We start from the raw sequence: 13,100 nt of genomic DNA on the forward strand, positions 1-13,100 counted from the left end.
GAGGGAAATTTTTCACATTGAGGATAGTCAACCATTGGAATAATCTCCCCAGGGAAGTAGTTGACTCGGCCATGTTGGACACCTTTAAGAGTCGTCTGGACAGGGCGTTGGGCCATTTTGTTTAGACTGTGCTCTTCGTAGAAAGGTTGGACTAGATGATCCCTGAGGACCCTTCCAACCTAAGATTCTGTGATTCTGTGATTCAGTGATTCTGTAATGATTTGGGAGAACTGCCCGTCTCTCCCTGTGCAACAGTTTTTTCTCCTCCAAGCTTGGCAGCTCATAGAACTGAAGACAGAAAATGGGCTCCTATTATAACGTGAACATTTTAATTTATGCATCTGATTGATATTATGCTGTAATTAAATTATATTCCCATGGTGCATATAACATCAGGGTTGTAGTAATATAAATAATTGGTAATTAACTCTAATCAGATCAGTTAGCAAGTGGCAGATTCCAGATTAATAAGATGGCCAATAGTGTGTGTGGTGAGGAAAGCCAAGGAGCAATGAAGAAAAGCTAATTTGTGCTGATGGGTAAGGGAAGAAGTAAAAATAACAGGAAAGTAATTTTCAAGAAAACTCCACTGCCAAAGAAAACAAGAGTGCAATCTTAAAATACCCTTTAGGCAATAGTCATCACCCTGCCCTGAGTCCCTCTGACAAGCTTATGCCTCTTCGTAAGCTTTGCTGCTGAAGTAAATGAAGGACCAGTGCAGCAGCATGCACAGACTACGTTCAGCCAGAGGGAGCTTCCTAAGCTGCCTCCTAGCTGACAGTCCTTTGATGGTAAGCGATGACGGCACTTCAGTGCCTTCCTCAGTGTACCAGCAGCACCTCGTATGGGAATTGGGAATGAGTTCCTTATCAGTGGCTCCCACTAGTCTCCAGGCAACTGCAGTGCTGCAGAGGCAACTTTGGGCTGCAGAAATGGCTGGAATAGGAAGGGCCAGGCATATGTGGTGGGAAGACCAGTCTGAAAATGTACCTGGGCATGGAACTCAGGAATGACTGCAGCACAGGTGCACAGAGCCCAGCTTGAGCACACTAGAGTATGTTTCCCAAGGCTTCCAGTCTAGCCAGCAGAGAATCACAGCCCTCCAACAAGTAAATAAAAGCATTAATCTCATGCTCTGGATTTCCCTCAGGATGCACTGATTTCCCTCTGTTAACTACTGCAGGAGTCAGCAGCGACTAGCCCTCCTGGGCTGAAGTTGATTGTCAGGAATTTCCCTGAATGAGTCCATCAGGAGTTCATGTTCTGCTGGGGTACAGGCCCCAGAGATACAAGCATGTCTTGTGGGAGCCTAGCAAATAGTTGCAAGTGTTTGGAGTTCAGGGTCTGGAAAGATCCCAAAGGCAGGAAAAATGCTGCTGCCTGTTGACCTTGCTGAGCCAGGTCAGCTGAGGGCATTGTGTCTGACCTTCAGAAGAAGATTGCTGTCAGGACTGGATGGGAGCCAGGGGCTTGGGCAGTGTGGGCTGCAAAGAGGAAGCGTGTGTCTTGGTGCCTGCAGCTTCTCTTCTGAGAATAGAACCCCCCACCAATGTGGGGCTGCTGCTTGGTGCCATGAGGCCCCATGTCAGTCCAGTGCAAGCCCCATTGACTAGCACTGAGGTCTTGTTTCTCTGAGCTTTTGTTTTCACTCCAGATATGTGGGAGCAGTCTCTGTAAGGGATGACCAGGGAATGAGAAGGGTGAGAAGGACATAAGCAAAGGATTCAGCTTAGAGCCTTTTATCCATACAGATCACTCTCAGGCTCCAGCTTGCAGGGCTAGGTCCTCCTCTTCAAACCTGGGGAGTCTCTAGGGTAGGGGAAATTTGTAGAAGGTGTATGATAGCAAGCAAAGAGGCTGTGCCATTGCACACACTGGGGATTCTTTCCCAGGCAGAATCAGATACTCCTGGAGACGTAGGTAGCAGAGGCCGAATCCTGGCACAGGGAGCCTTCTCAGTGCTTCCCTCGCACTGTTGCTGAATGGGTCGGCTGATGATACCTCAAGAGGTGTTTTGGGTTCGAGGTAGCCTGATTCCCCCTTTACATTTTCAACTGACTGAGAAGCTCACCCCATTGCTCTTTCTTTCCCTCCCAAGTCCCTGCCTGTCTCTTCACCAGGCGCAGACTGAGCCTGGGCCTTGTGGCTTGGCCCCACTGCAAGCTGTGCTATCTTTGCTTCCCTTCTACAGTTTAATGCACAACACAAGGTGTTAGGAGACCATCCTGTGGTCTGCACCATGGTGGCACAAGGTGGGTAAAAGCAGCCAGGTCTGCCTTCACAGCTGGCCATAGCAGAAACCCAGCTTGACATCTCTGCTGAACAGGGTCACACAGCACACCCAGGATCTGACATAGATGACTTGGGACATTCTGTTTTCTTCTTGCTGCAACCATATCTCTGTTGGTTCAACATGTTTTACCTGTCCTCTTTCTGCCTGACAATATCAGGGGGACATCTCTTCATTAGTCTGCTAAAGTGTCTAACCCTTCGGCTCCAGGATCATGATCTTCATTGCAGAAAAAGAGTATGTGCTTCCAAGTATAGATTACTCAATGCAGAGGGATTAGGACAGCTATTCTTCACGGGGCCAGGGAGAATTTCTCTGCAGACCAATGAAGTATAATAAATATGGGAATGGGACTTCCTATGCGATAAATAATACTACAATCTGTACACCAGTTTCAGGCTTGAAACAGAGCAAAATATTGCATTTTGGCAGTGCCCTCAAAAAAAGTAAACAAACAAAATATTTTTAACAATTTCACTTTGGATCTGTCAAAGAAAGTTTCAATTAAAACAAAATTCAGGATGAGCTCTTGCCAGATGGGCTGCAGTTTGATCGGTACCAAGTATTTTAGAGACAAATAATTTCAAAAGAAAATAGTTTGTGTTCCATCTTAAAAAGGTCAGTGTGAAATATTCTACCATTGTGAAAGGGTTTCACTTTTTATTTTCTCAATTATAAAATGTCCTTGAAACCAGCATCTTCCTGCAGCCCAGCGTTCCTTTTGATTAAATGGAATTTTCTGATGGAAAATGTTCTAAGCACACATAAAATTATTAGAAAATGTGACCAGCTGTAATCACTGCTCTGTGCCAAATGTATGCCAACAGGTCCTTTCTTGGGGGGCAGCAGGAAAAGGGAGGTTGCCCGGGCTTTTTTTATTTCATGATTCAAAAAAGTCACTAGCTGCTCAAAAGTTACTGTTAAGAGTTCACGGGCAAGGCTCCAGAAATGGTCAAATGAACTAATTAATCAAATGAAATAATAAAGGAAGGTGAGGACAGGTCATAATGGGTAGATTCATTTCAGTTTCTTTCCAGAATCCTACAAAAATATGAAAAAAAGGGAGAAACAGATATATTTGTGTGTAGCGTTTAGGGTGGGAGCAATGCTGTTCAGGCCCATGTAACATAATAGACAGTGGTTTATTGAGGTGTTTGCCAACACTCCAGAATGGAAAGGAGCCTTGCAATAATGTGTATACATGCATCACTCTACCTGAACATGTAAAAGTTTATTAAGCAATTCGCTGAACCAAGGACTGCCTGCATTTTCATGTCTGCCTCCTTTCTTGGTTAGAGAGGGTCTCCACAGCTTTGGTGTGATAATGGAAGTTGGCATAACAAGAATTTGCAGTACCCCAGTCTGCTATCAGACTCAGTGTCAAGCATTGTTCTTGAGGCTCAGGTCACCTAATTACTTTCAGATATTACTTTTTCTGCAGATTCTATTTAACTGACTGTTTCCAGAAGTGCCACTCTTAGGTGTAATCTTAAAAGTTAGCATGTGTAGCTTGGGAACAGGAGGGAAATGAGCTTTTTACTGTGCCATGGGCCAAGCAATTTGCACTTTCCGCGACAGCAAGAGACCATTGCATACCTGGGGAACAGCCTGTGATCTGCAGCCAATAAAAATGAGGATGCAGCTAAAGAAGGAGGGACATGAAGAGGCAGATCTTCACTGTGAGAGACAAAAGGAGAATTTTCTACCAACCCCAAGGGACTCTACAGACCTTGCTGCAACACAGAAAGCTGTTGGCTGGAGACCAAGAGAAAGGTCCTGCCCTACCTAAACATTGGGAATGGGAGTGATTTTTCTACAGACCATTTTATTTTAACTTCTCTTGTGAGATTTTCTTGTCTGAATATCCACCCTCTGCTAGTCACAGGTGGGGACACGCCCAAACTGCTTGTTGTGGCCCAAGGAGGCAGTTGAGCACAATGCTGTGTGGCCATATCCATGCTTTAGAGAGCTCTGAGTGATATTCTTTGACACTCGGTTGCTTGCTGACTGTCCAGCAGTATTTTTGCATACATGCTACTTCTTTCATGTCAGTGTAGCAGTTGTACTGATGTCCTTTCCGGTCTCCAGGATGTCTTACTTCCTTGATGAGGCTGTTACTATGTCACGGCTGTTAGGTTGCTCATAACTGAAGCACTTTAGTTATAATACAAGCTGTTGATTCATGAATTTGTTTTTGAAGAAAATCTATATTACTTAGACTGCATATTGGATCATTTGAGCATTTATTTATTTATTGTGATCAGTCTTGTCTCTTGGGTATGTCTCAAATGAGTAGAAAATAATTAATATGCCAAGACTATAGTAGGTGTCCTTAAAATATAATGGATAAACCAATTCTAGGACAGAATGAAGAAATGTGGCCCCAGTTCTAAATCTGAGTCAATCATAATCCCCCTCGTGCTCAAGTTGACCTTCAGTTTGGGAGAAATTCAAAGAGAAGAGTTGCAACTTCTGGAAGAGCACCTGCAAAAATGTTGGTCAGCCCACATGCTTTTTCTCTTTTTTATTTCATTTGCACAGAGAAAAATGTAGTTTCTGTGGGCCTTGCAACAGGTTTGTGGAAGAGGCTGAGGGAGCAGGCAGTACACTGGAAGGCACGGCTGCCTTTCAGAGGGACCAGGACAGGCTGGAAAAATGGATTGATATGAACATCTTGAAGGTCAGTGAAATCAAATGTGAAGTCCTGCCTCTGGGATACAATGACCCAGTCTTGTGAGTTGTGTGAGGGAGTTAACCAGGGTTCAGTAGGTACCCCTGCAACACAGGAGGCCAACTGGTTATATCCACAAGAGTGCAGCCAGCAATGTGAAGGGAGTGATTATAGTAATTGTAGTGATAATAGTGATTGTAGTCCCTTCTAATTGGGACTGGTGGGATCCCACGCAGTCTAAGGCTCCCCAGTACAAGAGACAGGGGAACAAACTGGAGCGAGTCCAGTGGAGGCCACCAATCTGGTCGGGAGCACAGGACGTATGTGGAGAGGCTGAGGAAACTGATCTGTTCAGCCAGAGGAATAGCAGCTGAAGGGTAGGTCTTATCACTGCTTATGGCTACCTAGTGGGGCAGTGCTGAGGAGGTGGAGCTAAACTCTTCTCAGAGGTGCACAGTGGAAGGACAAGATGCAAGAGAAACAACTTACATAAAGGAAATGTTGATTAGATGTAAGGAAAACATTTTTCACCATGGGGATGGTCAAACAGTGTGGAATCTGTCCCTGGAAATATGTAAAATTCAACTGGACAACCTGATCTCTTCAGCCCTGCCTTGAGCAGGAGTCTGCAGTGGAGACTTTGGCAGTCCCTGACAGCCTGAGTTATTCTATATGCAGACCGCCATCACTAATTCCTAGAGATTTTAGATGACAGGATGAGTCCAGAGAGTTGGTAGACAGCTCAGGTGAGCTGCCAGTCTCTGGAGAGCAGTATAGACTCTATTAAGGCTTATCTAAACACATAAGAGGATAGAGGAAATCCATGGCCAAGCTGGATTAAGACATGCCTTCCTAGGGGCTGTGTCCTTTCTGCTGCGAAACAGTGGGCAGCATGCTGCTAAGGATGTGTCAGTACCACTTCCAGGCATGACCATCAGCTTGCTGCCACCCAATGCTAGCAAAAGATGCATAGGGCAAAGGTGGCACGGAGAAAAAAGCAGCAAACAGCTGACTTAAAAGCATATAGCAGGGAAGCAGCAAAGCCTAGCTGTCATGATCTGTTGTCCATTTTGTAGACGACTATTGACCAGTGTTGTTGGGGTTTTTTATCTGCTGAAATCCATTGCAGCATTCTCCTTGATGGAATACAAGTCAATTGATTTCTCTGTGCCTTTCTGTTTGGCATCTCACATATAGATATATATGAGGTTGGTATATGTATATGTCTGTGTACATATACGTCTATATACTTATGTATACATATGTATACGCTTGTATGTGTATGTATATGTATGTATGCATGCATACGTATGTATAAATATATTATATATATCATGTGTACATATTGAGGGTGACAGAGCAGTGGAACAGGCTGCCCAGGGAGGCTGTGGAGTCTCCATCCCTGGAGACATTCAAAACTCACCTGGACGTGTTCCTGTGCCCCCTGCTCTAGGTGTGCCTGCTCAAGCAGAGGGGTTGGACAAGATGATCTCCAGAGGTCCCTTCCAACCCTACCGTTCTGTGATTCTGTGATATATGGCAATGACTAAGAAAGGGCATGAGTCTGAAAGAGGGGGAACTTCTCTGATTTTCCTGGAAGGACAAATTGAACCTGAGAGGTATGCAAATACTTGACCTTGAGTTGGGAAGAGAAGGCTACTGTAACCCACCTGGTGCAACACTTCAGATGCTTTACCTTTGCAGAAGCAGTCTGTTGCTGGTCAGAAAAGTCTGTAGAGGGAGGCTTTTGACCACAGAAAAATAGGCCACTGTGGAATGGGCCAACTCATCCAAGAGAAGGTGACTTTCTCCCCAGGCACAGGGCACTGTTGTTATGTGCAGTCGTAGACTGGATGTAGCAAATTACAGACTGTCTCCTATCTACCACCTCATAAAATCTGTCTCCCAGAGCCCTTTCCCACCCCTCTGCCAAGTACCGTTGAAAATAGTTACTAAATTAAAGTCACCAAGCCCACAGGGCACTCAGGTTAGAAACACCCTCTGGCCAGCCATCATTGTATGCACTGACGCAGGAAGAAATTACAGGGAGATTACAGAAGACCCACCAGTTGGCTGGCTGCCGGTGAATTTCCTTTGCAACTCACCAGATGGCATTTCCCAAGCTGTGGCTGGTACATAGCAGCCAGCCCAGAGAAGGTGGTTGCCACTGCCACAGGCAGGCAGGCTGCTGTCTGCCCCCCATCTGTTCCAGCCTCTGTGGACAGTGATGCTCCCAAGCAGCCTCTCTATGCCCTCTTGTTGCCTCAGCAGGGAGCTCTTGCAAGCTAGCCGTATGGTGGATGTTGTGCAGAAGATGGGAGAAATTGATTTCAGACTGACAGGGCTATAAAAATTGCTCAGGGCTAGCAAGATTCCCAAATAAAGGCACTGAGAATCAATGTAGGTATCAGGGGGTTATGAAATCCTGTCAAATGGGTAATTAGTAATTAGTCTCTGACCCAGCACATTATTTGCTGAGAGTCTCTCTGTTTCCTTGGGCTCTGAGATTTTCACAGAGGATTTTTTTCTTCCCTCTCAGTGAGTCTCCAGCACTCCCCATCCATCTTTTGAGGTTAATCCACAATGACATCCTACATTATACGTTTCAGTTGGAGCCTTCCGACCCTGGACTTTACAGCTTGATATTTTTCCTTGTAGTAAATCTTAGCTATCACTACAGCTTGTCATCTGGTAGAGATATCAGTGCCATTTCTTTGATGCTTTCTGATTGAGCCAATATGGGATGAAGATCTCACTTCAGAAAGGGAGGAAAACAATGAAGAAGCTGTAGTCTTTGGGAGACTGGCTTCTCTCCACCCTCTCTGGGATGGCAGAGCTCTTTTGTAAACTAAACAGCTTCTCCCTGTGTCCAAATACAGGAGGGCACAGAACTCTCCCACCCCCAAGTGATGTTTACTAAGAATAAAGTTGCCTTTAAGCCAGGAGAAAGCATAAAAGGAGCAATGGTTTCTGAATAACAGGTAAGTTTAGGGGGCAAGTTCAAGTTGAACTGGATGGCAACTCAGTTAACTTAGTTTCAAAAAGCTGCTTTGTAAAACGGAAGCACTCAGAGTCATTTTCTTGGTGTCCCTCTATAGATAATAAGCTTTCAAGGGTCTGTCTTTACCTGTCAGTACTTCCTCCTTACTTCTTCCAATTCATCATTCACAGCAGATGTAGGGTCCCTGTCTTCTCCTCCCTGGTCGCAAAACAATTCCTTTCCCAAAGGAGGGATTACAAACAGAGAATAACCATCAGCAACAAGCAGCCAACAATGAATAATGATTGCCTGCAGAGTGCTTTCTTAGTTCAACTATTGCTAGCTTTTCATAACCAGACTTTAATAGTATGACTAAACAGCAGGAGTAATTGTTACGGCAATTTATGAAGATATTCCTCTATCTGACTGTGATTTCCCAATTCATACACTGTGGCATCACTCAGAAATACCAACGTCATCTGGGTAAGGCAAATGCATATGCTGGTTTTTCTGCCAAATTTGCCTGAGCGCACAATAGGAAGTTCATGCCAGATTTATTCTGGCTGGGAGAAGACAGGTGGGACCTGCTCTGACACAGAGCTTATATGCGGAAAGGTAACATGACAGCTTATTTTTTAAAGCATCTGAATCAGTGGAGCACTTGCCACCCCTGGGCCTCTAGCAGTCTGGAGCTGGTACTCAGAAAGCAAAAGCTGTTGATGTGGTTTCAGTTGCAGTGTTGGTCATACAGGCTGTTCTCTGTGAATAAAAGGACATGAGTCTCATGTGGCTGCCCAGTTTCAGAGCTATGTTTCCAGCTTAAGCAACAGGGACTTGTGATTTCATTTGCACACAGACCCTCCTCCCTTCTGCTGCTGAAAAGACTAGAAATCCCCTCATGTATGTTTGAAAAGCTGTTTCCTGACTTTGCCAGCCTAAGGTTTTCATCAACATCAAACAATGTCACAGGCAGCAGAAGGCATCATTTTTACCTTTGGTTCTTGCCATTCCTCTTGCTCTCAGATAGCACCACCACACCCCATGTGGTCATTCTCACATGGTTCTTCTCCACCAGCTGCCCCTGCTCAGAGGCATTTCCTCTGCTTCAGCCACATCACAGCATGTGGCAACCCCAAAGTCTGAGCTGAGGAAACCCTGAGTCAAATGCTACCTCTGCAGCATTTCCTTCAAATTTTGCCTTGCTTCATCAGAACCTTCCTGACATTGATGAGCAAATTTGTCCAACCCTGCTACAGAGGTCCTTGCTCAGCAGAAGCTCACACTGTAGCACTAGTGTCAGTGCCACTTTCTAGTCTTAATGCCATAGATTTTTCTTTAGAGGATTATATCTGTTCTGCCAGCCAGAGATGCTGCAGCAGACCATGTCAACATCACTTACCTTAAGAAGAGACAGGTCCCTGTTTAGCTCCTGGCTGACCCACAACCCTGGGTAAATACCAATGCTGTACCGATGCTGCAGATTTTCAGCAAACTGTACTCATACTAAGGCATGAAAGCTAGCAATGGGAGCTTTATCCCCACTTTGGGCTGCAGTGAGACCCAGGTCTACTTCCCCAGGATGCAAGCCCCCTTTAGGTCCACTGCTCATCTCCCTGGACTACCATGCCAAATGCCAGCCCCATTTCACACGGTGGGTTGCTCCAGCATGTGCAGCACAGAGGCACATCCTCAACTTTCAGTCAGGCGATGCTCTCAGGAGCACTCTTGCTAGGCAGGGGTTTCCTATAGTGCTGCTCCTGTTTACTGTCCCTTGGGGGTTCCTGGAGACACGCAAGCCTCCATCCCCTCCCAGTTTGGGATGCTCTTTTAAAGAGTGGATGCAAAGGCTTCTAAGGCATTTTTCAGACTGCCCATCTGGGAAGGTTTCTTCTAGCTCCAGAGCTGGCTTTTGCTTCTCAGGTCAATATTCAGCCTGCACAACCAGCATCAAAAATCATAAGGCAGATCCCTCAACCACAAGATTGGTTTAAAAATGACATTATTATTACTGTTGGGCATGTATATTGACCTTGGAGTCTCTGTATTTGCTTTTGAATTTTTTGAACTCCAGGTTAAATTCAGATCAGGGCTAGGAAATATTAGTTTATTTCTTTTTAAATGAACAATCTGAGTTTTTTCTTCGATACCATGTGCCCCAAAGTTCAAGCTCACTGGGCACCTCTGTGTTGCAGAAGTGGACATGTGTGCTCACAGGTCTTACAACATATCTCGCATGCTGTGGCATTCAGGGCCTTCACACAGGGGTAGGGTGGTGTCCTGGGAGTGCTAGCTTGAACCCCAATCATAATTTTCCTTTCTTGTGATGAACCACATTCAAACACACTTAAATCTGATTTATTTAGCAAACAGTTCGGTTGTTGACATATGGTGCTCAGCTTTGGGGTTTTGGATGGGGCTTCTATGGCCCCCAGAGATTCACAAGGTTGTGATGGATGAACAGCAGCCTATGCTCCCCTGGATGTCACCCATGGGCTGAGTGAGACGAGAGCTCTGCTGGCAAAGCATGGGGTTTTTCCTGCTAGTTGATCCCTCCCACTGATATGTAGTTCCCAAGGACCTCCAGCCATGTACATCACCTGCCCAGCTGTCTAGCACAGGAGTCACCATGTGGAAGGGCTGTGTCTCTGCCCTGCAACAGAGCCAGACCTTGGCCTGGTTGCTGAGGAGCATGAGGCAGAGGGAGATACCCACACCTGAATGCACAAGACCAGCCAGTTCTGCTGAAGCATTCAGGACTCTGAATGGCTCCTATGCTGTACCTCAGATGAGACGGCCATGGCAGTACTGCTAGGAATGCAGTTGGGGGTGAGGTGCCCCATACTGCTGCACCTTCTTCCAGCCCCGCCCCCGTCTTCATGATTATTTTAGATTAAAAGCAAATGGGAAAAGGTGCAAATGGGAAAAGGTCCAAATGGAAATCTCTTCATTCAAATTAAATAAATAGTCAGTATTTCCAGGTTTTGTCTTTGCTTGTTGGATAAGGCCTTTCCTAGCCTTTGATAAGGGCTTTCCTAGCTTCAGACAAGGTTTTCTCTCAGCAAGGCATTACTACATTATGAACTGAGGCAAAATAAGATCTGAACTGAGATACATGTTTGACATAAGCCCAGGCTTAGCGTACATGACCTTGTTGTCATCCAAGTCTAGCCACACTTCACTCCACCCTTAAAAACAACCAAGAAAGACATTTCCTGTTCTTTCTTAATGGGAAGAATAATTTGAAATAGGGCAAATGTGAACCAATATGGTCACAGCCACCTGATTTCCAGGGAGAAACGAGGCAAGGACTGCAACATACATCCCAGGTTGGTTTTTCAAGCCATGACACACTGCTTTGGAGAGCCTGCTGTAAGCACCATAGCTGGAAACCCTGTGCATCCTCCTGGAAGAATGAGGCAGAAAATTGTGCCCTTGTCCCTCACCTACCCAAACCCCGATACTGGCAACTGGGGCAAATACAGAATGGGGACTCTAACTTACCCACTCACTACCACCTTGCTTCAAAGGGAAGGGGTCTACATGGCAGTTGGTAGAAAAAAAATGTTGAAGGGGAAGAACCACAGAATTGACTTTACTGTAATAGGGCAACCTGGCCAAAGATTTGCATTTACTGGGCCCTCAGCTTTAGCGGTGGATGACAACTGATGAAGATGACTACAAGTACATTGCTAGTCTCTAGGCTTAGTTTGAAGCCCAACAAATCAATGCAAAAGAAGAATTGTCAGTGGCTGCAATAGGCTTTTGGGTGCAGGTACAGTATAGGATGGTCCATATGGGTACTTCTCTGGGTAGTGGAGCTCAGGGTACTGGGGCAGTTTTCACTCAGTCTAATGCTTCACATCCATCCAAAGAAAGTGTCACACAAAGCACAGGCAGCTGTATACCATGTGTTTTAATAAACTGTATAACTAGCAGAAAAATAGTTTTGGATGTGTTTGTCCTCCTCCCCCCTAAAATAAAAAAACTCAAGTTAAAACCAAAATAGCGCCAACCCCAAAACAGAAGAAAAAAATTGTCCCACAGCAAAGCTGACACACAATACAGAGTTGGGAAAAAAGGTCTCTGATGACATTCTTGGGTAAAGAATTTATGTTTGTAAAACACAGGGTAGTGAATAATAAAATGCTTATTGTTTTGATCAGTTTCTCTCTCTTGTTGTATATATATGTATGTAGATACATATATATCTATGCTGATACACCCTTGGTGGGATGAAACGGTACAACTGTAAGACAAAAAAAAATAAAAGGGGGACTGTGGGGAAGGAGTAAAGAAGAAAATAAATATATAATTTCAGTCAGTGAAGTAAGGACAATGCACCATTCCCTTACAACATACCGTTGCACTGCTTTTTGAGGGACATGTTTGTCTCTCCATGGCTATGCTGTGTCCCTGGTCCACAGATGAGCGAATAGCTTGTAATCTGAGTGGTCTCTTTCACTGCTCTGTGTATGAGCAGTACCTCAGAAATGTATGAAACATTCGTTCCCCTGGTAAATTCCCATGCTTTACCATGATTTTTAATTTAAAATTTATTAGTATTTCAGTTTGCATTTTTACCCCAGGTTTCTTGCATTGACTGCTATGCAGGTCTCCACGGTAAGGTGGAGCAACCCAGACGAGCAATATGCCACAGGAATGTGCTGTTATCTTGATGTGACTGGATGGAGGAATTAATTTTACAACGGATCCCATGCTACTTCGACCTCACACTCAGTCTGCGGAGCCAAGTCATGCAGTAACGTCAGCTGTTCTGCATTGGGTGGGCCTGTGGATCACATTTTATTCCAAAAACAAGGATAGGAAAGAAAAAATATTTTTTATTTCCTTTTCTCCTTCCATGGAAACCTACCCACACAAGAAGAATAGGCAATACCATTCTACGCTGAGGTCTCTGCTTCACTCTTAGGCAAATGAGTCCTGCATTCAAAAAAAAAAAGAAAACATATTCTTCCTCCTGTTGTTATATTGCTTTTTCAGAGAACCAGCCACTGTCCATGCTTGCCCAGATCTCAGTGCTGTGCTTAACAAGCAAACTAAGCACAAGCTCATGCTGGCTGCAAAGTTCAGGTGACCAAGAAGATATTAAGAGAACAGCTCAGTTTGCCAGCTTCTTGTAAAGACCATATTGCAAAGAA

The sequence above is a fragment of the Phalacrocorax aristotelis genome, chromosome 3, assembly GCF_949628215.1.
Source record: "Phalacrocorax aristotelis chromosome 3, bGulAri2.1, whole genome shotgun sequence".
Classification (NCBI taxonomy): domain Eukaryota; kingdom Metazoa; phylum Chordata; class Aves; order Suliformes; family Phalacrocoracidae; genus Phalacrocorax; species Phalacrocorax aristotelis.